This window comes from Panulirus ornatus, chromosome 7 (genome assembly GCF_036320965.1).
Source record: "Panulirus ornatus isolate Po-2019 chromosome 7, ASM3632096v1, whole genome shotgun sequence".
Lineage (NCBI taxonomy): Eukaryota > Metazoa > Arthropoda > Malacostraca > Decapoda > Palinuridae > Panulirus > Panulirus ornatus.
Window position 1 is genome coordinate 30,280,028 of NC_092230.1, and position 10,827 is coordinate 30,290,854.

Sequence of the window (10,827 nt, forward strand, 5' to 3'; positions counted from 1 at the left end):
AAGTTATGTACAAACAAATTCTCTTATCTTGGTTACATCCACACATATTTAGACACCCCAGTCTGAGCCTTCGAGGAGGATGAACACTCCCCGCATGACTCATCCTGTTTCCCCTTTTAGAAATTTAAGTATAAGGAGGGAAGGGGGGGGGGGTTCCGGCCCACTGCTCCTGCCCCCTTAAGTCGCCTTCTACGACACGCAGGGAATACGTGGGAAGTATTCTTTATCCCCTACATCAATTTCTGGAAGAGGAAACAGAGGGAGCTAGGCGGGGAGTGTTGATCCTACTCGAAGGCTCAGATTGGGGTGTCTGAATGTGTGTGGATGCAATTAAGATGAAAAGAGAGGAGAGATAGGTATTGTGTATGAGAAAAGAAACCTGGATGTTCTTGATCTGAGTGAAACGAAGCTCAAGGGTAGAGGGGAAGAATGGTTTGGAAGTATATCTCAGGAGTAAAGTCAGGAGTTGGTGAGCGGACAAGTGATAAGGAAGGGATAGCACTACTCCTGAAGCATGAGATGTGGGAGTGTGTGATAGAGTGCAGGGAAGTGAATTCTAGATTAATGTGGGTAAAACTGAAAGTGGACGGCAAGAGATGGGTGATTGTTGGTGCTTATGCACCTGGTCATGAGAGGAAATGAAATACTTGAGGAAATATGTGGTATGAGGTGGTTTAATCGAGTAAGTAATGCAAGGGTAAGAGAGATGAGTGGAAATATAAAGAGTGAGGGTGGAAGAGCAGAAAAGGGTGTATTGAAATGGTTTGGAAATATGGAGATAATGAGTGATGAAAGGCTGACAAAGAGGACATATGCGTCAAGAGTGGAGAGAACAAGGAGAACCAGGAGACCGGATGGGAGATGGAAGGATGGAGTGAAAAAGATTTTGAGCGATCGTGGCCGGAACATGTAGGAAGGTGAAAGGCGTGCATGGAATGAGTCAATCGCAGCGATGACCATGGCATTGGGGTCAACGTGCCTTCAATGGACGAACCTCGGCATATGAAAAGTCTGGGGTAAAGCATGGAAAGTGAGCTGTGGTTTCGGTGAATCACAGACGACAGCTCGGGTATGAATGTGAGTGGCTGTGGCCTTTCTTCGTCTGTTTCTTGGTGCTAACTCGCTGACGCAGGGGGCGGCGATCGAGTATCAGGGAAAAGAAGAGAATGTATATAACATCTTTTTTCTTTTCCATCATGCATATGTGCTGTTTCCTGTGGGGCTAGGTGACGCCGGGAATGGATGAAGACGAGCATATATATATATATATATATATATATATATATATATATATATATATATATATATATATATATATATATATATATATATATATATATATATATATATATACATATATATACATATATATATATATATATATATATATATATATATATATATATATATATATATATATATATATATATAAGTGCAATTTCGTGTAATAACCACATCATCAGGGGAGATACAAGGAAGAAATATAACACTCAGTTGATATACAACTAAGAGACGTAGCTAGGACGCCATTTGGTAAACAAGTGATTGTCCAAGACAATTTTTATTGTATCTCCCCTGATGATGTGATTATTACACGAATGTGCACTTGGGAACTTTCGTGTTTCATTTTCCCCAAGGACTCATAGGAATATATATATATATATATATATATATATATATATATATATATATATATATATATATATATATATATCTTTTTTTTTTTTTTATACTATTCGCCATTTCCCGCGATAGCGAGGTAGCGTTAAGAACAGAGGACTGGGCCTTTGAGGGAATATCCTCACCTGGCCCCCTTCTCTGTTCCTTCTTTTGGAAAATTAAAAAAAACGAGAGGGGAGGATTTCCAGCCCCCCGCTCCCTTCCCTTTTAGTCGCCTTCTACGACAAGCAGGGAATACGTGGGAAGTATTCTTTCTCCCCTATCCCCAGGGATAATATATATATATATATATATATATATATATATATATATATATATATATATATATATATATATATATGTATATATATATATATATATATATATATATATATATATATATATATATATATATATATATATATATATATATATATATATATATATGTAAGGCATGTGTACGTGTAGGAAGAGAGGAAAGTGATTGGTTCTCAGTGAATGTAGGTTTGCGGCAGGGGTGTGTGATGTCTCCATGGTTGTTTAATTTGTTTATGGATGGGGTTGTTAGGGAGGTAAATGCAAGAGTCCTGGAAAGAGGGGCAAGTATGAAGTCTGTTGGGGATGAGAGAGCTTGGGAAGTGAGTCAGTTGTTGTTCGCTGATGATACAGCGCTGGTGGCTGATTCATGTGAGAAACTGCAGAAGCTGGTGACTGAGTTTGGTAAAGTGTGTGGAAGAAGAAAGTTAAGAGTAAAGGTGAATAAGAGCAAGGTTATTAGGTACAGTAGGGTTGAGGGTCAAGTCAATTGGGAGGTGAGTTTGAATGGAGAAAAACTGGAGGAAGTGAAGTGTTTTAGATATCTGGGAGTGGATCTGTCAGCGGATGGAACCATGGAAGCGGAAGTGGATCATAGGGTGGGGGAGGGGGCGAAAATTTTGGGAGCCTTGAAAAATGTGTGGAAGTCGAGAACATTATCTCGGAAAGCAAAAATGGGTATGTTTGAAGGAATAGTGGTTCCAACAATGTTGTATGGTTGCGAGGCGTGGGCTATGGATAGAGTTGTGCGCAGGAGGATGGATGTGCTGGAAATGAGATGTTTGAGGACAATGTGTGGTGTGAGGTGGTTTGATCGAGTAAGTAACGTAAGGGTAAGAGAGATGTGTGGAAATAAAAAGAGCGTGGTTGAGAGAGCAGAAGAGGGTGTTTTGAAATGGTTTGGGCACATGGAGAGAATGAGTGAGGAAAGATTGACCAAGAGGATATATGTGTCGGAGGTGGAGGGAACGAGGAGAAGAGGGAGACCAAATTGGAGGTGGAAAGATGGAGTGAAAAAGATTTTGTGTGATCGGGGCCTGAACATGCAGGAGGGTGAAAGGAGGGCAAGGAATAGAGTGAATTGGAGCGATGTGGTATACAGGGTTTGACGTGCTGTCAGTGGATTGAATCAAGGCATGTGAAGCGTCTGGGGTAAACCATGGAAAGCTGTGTAGGTATGTATATTTGCGTGTGTGGACGTGTGTATGTACATGTGTATGGGGGGGGGGGTTGGGCCATTTCTTTCGTCTGTTTCCTTGCGCTACCTCGCAAACGCGGGAGACAGCGACAAAGTATAAAAAAAAAAAAAAAAAAAAAAAAAAAAAATATATATATATATATATATATATATATATATATATATATATATATATATATATATATATATATATATATATATATATATTATCATTATACTTGATCGCCAATCAGTTCCTGAAATCTTACTTCAAACGACGCATAATGCCGTATGAATATCTGCAATAGAATCTACTTTAGGAAAAAGCAAACGTGTTGATAATGAAGAATATGAATGATTACAAGCAACATCTGCCTTGTACTAAATCCGTGAAGGATATCCAGTGAGTCAGGAGGTGTAGAGCCACGGGGTCCCCCACGTCACGGAGGAAATACGGTAAGAGTTCACTGTGCACGTAGCGAGCGGGTTCGAACCTGTGACCTGAAGGTTAAGTTAGGTTAGGTTTGACAACAGATTGTCTGCTAATAGCGTATTCACACACTGTTGCGTGCATAGTAGTGGGGTCATCTTAGCAAAGTTGCGTAGTTCGAGTGTCTGCTTTGTTATCATACCCAATATTTCCATGATAATTTATCCCTAACACAGTTGCTATAGAACGTGACACATGAACAGAACAAAGTCAACAATTCATGGCCGCTATGAAACATACGTCTGAAAAAAAATCGCTAACATATACAGTTTAACGGTCCTGCCTGGTGACCGTCACACTGTTTGCAAGCACTTGTCCTGTAGCCACAATTATCGGAGTCGACCGGAAAGTTCCCTAAAACAACTAACACGTATCATGATGTTAGCACAATGTTCTTTGTTCGTATCAGTGGCAACTTTCTAATCTTGCCCAGCTTACCTGGGGTCAAGCACCTACCGTCTGAGGTGAAGGTTTCATCTGGATGCTGAGGACTGTGGTCGTGGCCAAGCTGCCCTGCCCGAACGCACCTTTACTCCGCCGTTCGTTCGTAACAAAGCCAGGAAGTTGGTAACGTTCCAGCCTGCAATAAATGAAGTGACAAATTTTAATCCATGCATTATAATATGTTTACCATACAGTAAGACAAGACTTTTTTCATAAACAAGTTTGCGTGAACTAACAATACGTTTTCTTCAGCCTTGATGCACTGGGTTTTTCCAAAAATATTTAGAGAGCGAACCGTTTTCACCAGTTAGAGGCGAGGCTTCCACAGCTTCCATTCTCTTCAGTAACAGAAAACTTGGCCGTCGTCATGAACGATGAAAAGAGTGAACGTATTCCACTACAACAGTGGCTATAGCTAGACCGAGTTCATTATCAATTCTCCAAATAACAGAGGCGAAAGCAACTGACAAGTATCCAGTCAGGGGAGTAAAGTTGTTAGTTAATGTTTGAACCCCATCTGGTCTGAGATCACAGGGCGATGCACAGCAGGATTGTCTACCCTTTCATGAAACTACTGCAAATGTTCATCTTCCTACATGGATGCCTTCATTACGTTATGAACCACATTTCCTGAGTCCTGAACATAAGTGTTATTCCACGACAATTTCGATTTTTTTTTTTCAAATTTCCCTCTCCTGACTCTCATACTTCTTTATGTGTATCTCAGTTCATATAAGGATCAGTGGATGTCAATGATTAATGCCTCACATTTATTGGTCCCACAGCAAGTCATGTTACTCAGTGAACAAGGGTGTTTGTAAGTTGTCCATGTATCGTGGTGTTTGTTCACTTGTAACTGGTGACATTAATCATCTCGATACCTACATACTGTTCATGAAACGTAACGAAAACATGTATACGATCTGTGTAAGTATATGTGTTTACATAGCTTGTAGGCTACACCACTGTCGTGTTGTCGAGTGCATCCCCTAACCAACTCATCCGGGATCATCCACCCCAACATTCAGAATGTTATTGACAGTAAACTGAGACATTGATAAACATCCAAATATTTTTGTACATTCACTTAGTGCAGAACCAAAAATTGTATTTCCTTTTTCAATTAACGTGACCGGAAAGCAAGAAAATATTCTTGATATATTAGAAAGTCATCAATGAATTCTTAAAGCATATTCACTTAATTTCATTGGGGCTAAACTTAATTCCAGACAACAATTAACTGACACGATTTAATTGAGAGACCGCTGCTTTTGCATTCTGCTGGTGAGCAGCTTCAAGCTAACTTAGAAGTGCACTGGAATAATACCAGGCTTGTCATGCTGACAGTCGAGGTGATGTTGTGGTTTTATTCTTATGTTAACAAGGATTGTGATGCCTTCCTGGAACAGCTATCTACTAGTGAATGGGAGGAGTTTTCACGTGCATCTTGCGACAACACTGGCCACTACTGCATCTTGGTCGACCAAAATTCTATAAAATCGCGGTGGCGGAGGGCTACTTTGAAGACAGTTTTATGGCTCCTATATTTTCAAGGTTTTCGCTTGATAGGGTGATGGTCGTCGATCATTTCACCTGGCACTTCAATCGGGTTCTAAATTCACGGTCCTTGTTCAATGTCTCTACTGGAGTAGCCATAACATGCCTGCCTTTCCTGTAGTGACACATGCAAAATGATCTCACCAACCCTTGTACATAAGAGGACATCAACCTTAGGGTCCTCGACCTCCTCTTCCTTAACTTTTAGAAACCATTCACTGAAGAAGAGGAAATACGAGATCTTTCCACGACTCACCTGTCGGAACCACTTAGGAGAGGTTCCTTGGAATGCCCAAATCTTGTCTGCAATGACAGTGCACAATGAACGTCCTTGCAAGGACTACCTCAATAAATGCAACCCTTTACCCACCTGATTGACATGTTGGGTCATAACAGTTCAAATGGACAGAAAACCTTTACATATAAAATCTAATATTACTGGATCACAGTGAACGTCGTCGTTATACCAGGATTTGACATGAAAAAGGTGTCTGCCCAGTCGACCTGGTATGACCTAATTGTTAATCATGTTTAATATACCCCATATTGACCTGAGTTTCTCCTGTATATATCATTGGCTACCTCATCTTTCTGTCAGTTTGCCTGAAGATATGATAAACGAAAGATCTTGCAGTCACCTTTCATTTCTCCTGTGGTTTTATCCGCATACATACGTACACACACACACACACACACACACACACACACACACACACACATGATGAGTAAGTGATTTCTCCTTGTTTAAGACCCCTCATGTACTTTCTGGAGATACTCCATATACCACTAAGGGTTCCATTGTAATCCCACTTTACTGGTATTGTGTTCATCCGTCAGGTCTGCACGTCATCCACTACCGCCATGGTACTGGAGTCATCCGTCAATTCTGCAACAGTCATCCATCATTACGACCATTCTGCAAGAGTCGTCCAATACTGCCATATGGGCCACGGTGATGTTGTTCAACGTGTGAAGCGAGTGTGTCCACAGGTAAAGACAGGATCGTCAATCGAACTTATCTCAAGGTAATTCGAACCATGTTAATCAAGTCTGTATAGTAAAATGACTTGGCCCGTGGTGGAGGGAGACACAGGGATCAAAATTCTTTAGGTTGCGCTTCCTGTTTCTCTACGGATCATTTGTCTGTGTAATCTACATCCAGACATGGACCGTAGAATCATGCCTGAATTACACACAGGACGAATGTTTCACTAAACTTGCCGGTAAGACACAGTGCAAACTGATAAGATTGAGAATCGAAACATCAGACTCTAGTTTCTCTATGTCCACATGGATGTCAATGTTACTCATAAAAGTCTTTCGTAATCTTAATGTCATGAAACCAGCAAAGATCGATCCCTCTTTCTTTCTAACAATAAAATATCAGCTTGATGCATTGCCTGAACCTCATCTCATTAAGACGGGTGTTTTTTCCTAGGAGTGTACGTACGAAGCGCCAACAATACCGTCTGATTCCTCCAGTTGACAATGTTCAGAAACACAGACCATGGTGAGAATGTTTGGCTACACTTGCACAAAACGAAATCGCGTTTCACCAGCGGCATGAATAAAAAAATAATGCAATACTTTCCAAAGGTCCAATTGTAGTTTACATTGCTCTCTCTCTCTCTCTCTCTCTCTCTCTCTCTCTCTCTCTCTCTCTCTCTCTCTCTCTCTCTGTATATATATATATATATATATATATATATATATATATATATATATATATATATATATATATATATATATATATCTTTCTTATACTGTTCGCCATATATTCTGACACTTTAAGTAAACGCAAAAGATCTTATTGGCTTCCTAAGACATCCTTAGGAATGCTAACATACCGGAACAAAATCTAAATGCATACTGTTAATAGAAAATGGAGTTAGTGGTAGGGTAAGCTATTATATACAAGCAAACTGAGGCTTCTCTTCTACAAGTGTACTGTCAGGTTCTGTGTAATAGGAATTAGGAACGTTGTCAATACCAGATGTACTATAATTTACTGCTTAACAAGTTTCATACATACAAAGACTCCATGCTACTGGATACTTTCTCTGCCTTTCTTTGTCTACTTTTCATCATTAGTGAACACTTACTGATTTTATTACGAGGTCCAGCGTGTGCATAGCGAGTGTGTGTCGTGTTATAAGTGACTCTTAGCGCCTGAAGAAAGTGTTGCCTAAAACCCAAATAACAAACCCAATAGTATGGTCTTATACTGAACTCCTAAAAAAATAACTAACTAAGCAGTTATCAGCGGTGGGCCATGTACACCCTGAGGCCGTGTGTGTGGTGAACACCTGGTGTTCCAGCTCTTACCATTGGTGTTCATAACCTGATACTGCCGATCTTAATGACCGTCGAAGCCTAGATAACTGACCGACCAGCCTAATTCATACAGTACACTATGGGTCAACACATCGTCCCAGACCGGTGGAAACACCAACTGCTTTCTAGTCCCTCGGCATTTCCTGCACTGAGCTTCGAAATTCCTTCCCTTATTCTCTTACCTCACTTTCCAATATGTTCCACCGGTCAGCCATTCCTACCTGATATCATAGCCATGCACATTACCTAACGTGAAGTTCCTGCATGTGGAATGAGAATGATCTTCAGTACATGCAGGCGATTTGAGTATGATCTTATTCAAGTGACGGTTCTTCATGGACTGACTGACCTTGGTGGCTCATAGACCTACACCATAAATAAACAACATTTTTAGAATTCTTTCTCCCCTATCCCTGGGGATAGGGAAGAAAGATCATTTCCCACGCATTTCCCGCGTGTCGCAAAAGGCGACTAAAGGGGAAGGAGCAGGGGGCTAGAAACCCTCCCCTCCCTGTATTCTGTTTTCTAACTTTCTAAAAGGGGACACTGAAAGAATTATGCAGGGAATGCTCATCCTCCTCGAAGGTTCAGATAAGGATATCTAAATATGTGTGGATGTAACAAAGATGGGAAAAAAGGAGAGATAAGTAGTGTGTTTGTGGAAAGGAACTAGGATGTTTTGGCTCTGGTGAAACGGAGAGTGGGTTGGGAATGTCCTGGGAGTAAACTCTGGGATTGGTGAGAGGACAAGAGCAAAGGAAGGAGAAGCACTACTCCTGAAGCAGGAGCTCTGGGAATATATGATAGAATGTAAGAAAGTAAACTTTAGATTAATATAGGTAAAACTGGAAGTGGATGAAGAGAGATGGGTGATTATTGGTGCCCATGCACCTGGTCATGAGGAGAAAGATCATGAGAGGCAAGTGCTTTGGAAACAACTGAGTGAGTGTGTTAGCAGCTTTGATGCACGAGACCGGATTATGGTGATGGGTGATTTGAATGCAAAGGTGAGTAATGTGGCAGTTGAGGGCATAATTGGTGTACATGGGTTGTTCAATGTTTTAAATGGAAATGGTGAAAAGCTTGTAAATTTGTGTGCTGAAAAAAGATTGGTGATTGGGAATACCTAGCTTAAAAGAGAGACATACATAAGTATACTTATGTAAGTAGGAGAGATGGCCAGAGAGCGCGTGAATGAGAGACTTTTGAATGTTAATGTGCTGAGAGGGGCAACTGGAGGGATGTCTGATCATTATCTTCTGGAGGTGAAGGTGAAGATTTGTAGAGGTTTTCAGAAAACAAGAGCAGAATGTTGTGGTGAAGAGAGTGGTGAGAGTAAGTGAGCTTGGAAAGGAGACTTGTGTGAGGAAGTACTAGGAGAGATTGAGTGCAGAATGGAAAAAGGTGAGAGCAAATGATGTAACGGGAGTGGCGGAGGAATGAGATGTATTTCGGGAAGCAGTGATGGCTTGCGCTAAAGATGCCTGTGGCAGATTTGAAAGGGTAGTGAGTGGTGGGATGATGAAGTAAGATTGTTAGTGAAAGAGTGCAGAAAAGTAGTGCAAATGATAGGGAGATGTATAAAGAAAGAGGCAGGAGGTCAAGAGAAAGGTGCAAGAGGTGAAAAAAGAGGGCAAATGAGAATTGGGGAGAATAAAAAGATGTTTTGGAAGGAGGTAAATAAAGTTCGTAAGACAAGAGAACAAATGGGAACATCGGTGAAGGGGGCTAATGGGTGGAAATAACATGTAGTGAGGAGATGGAGTGAGTATTTTGAAGGTTTCATTGAATGTTTTTGATGATAGAGTGGCAGATATAGGGTGTTTAGGTCGAGGTGGTTGCAAAGTGAGAGAGTCAGGGAGAATGGTTTGGTAAACAGTGAGGCAGTGAAAGCTTTGCGGAAGATGAAAGCCAACAAGGCGGCGGGTTTGGATGATATTGCAGTGGAATTTATTAAAAAAGGGGGTGACTGTGTTGTTGACTGGTTGGTAAGGATATTCAATGTATGTATGCTTCATGGTGAAGTGCCTGAGGATTAGCGGAAAGCATGCATAGTGCCAGTGTACAAAGGCAAAGGAGAAAAAGGTGAGTGTACAAATTACAGAGGTATAAATTTGTTGAGTATTCCAGGGAAATTTTATGGAAGGGTATTATTTAAGAGGGTAAAGGCATGTACACAGCATCAGATTGGAGAAGAGCAGTGTAGTTTCAGAAAAGGTAGAGGACGTGTGGATCAGGTGTTTGCTTTGAAGAATGTTTGGGAGAAATACTTGGAAAACAAATGGATTTATATGTAGCATTTATGGATCTGGAGGACGCATATGATAAAGTTGATAAAGATACTCTATGGAAGGTATTAAGAGTGTATAGTGTGAGAAGAAAGTTGCTAGAAACAGTGAAAAGTTTTTATCGAGGATGTAAGGCATGTGTACGAGTAGGAAGAGAGGAAAGTGATTGGCTCCCAGTTAGTGTCGGTTTGCGTCATGGGTGCGTGATGTCTCCATGGTTGTTTAATTTGTTTATGGATGGGATGTTAGGGAGGTGAATGCAAGAGTTTTGGAGAGAGGGGCAAGTATGCAGCCTGTTGTGTGGTTGAGAGGGCTTGGGAAGCGAGTCAGTTGTTGTTCGCTGATGATACAGCGCTGGTGGCTGATTCGGGTGTGAAACTGCAGAAGTTGGTGTGTGTGTGTGTGTGTGTGTGTGTGTGTGTGTGAAAGAAGAAAGCTGAGAGTAAATGTGAATAAGAACAAGGTTATTAGGTACAGTAGGGTTGAGGGACAAGCAAATTGGGAGGTAAGTTTGAATGGAGAAAAACTGGAGGAAGTGAAATGTTTTAATATCCAGGAGTGGG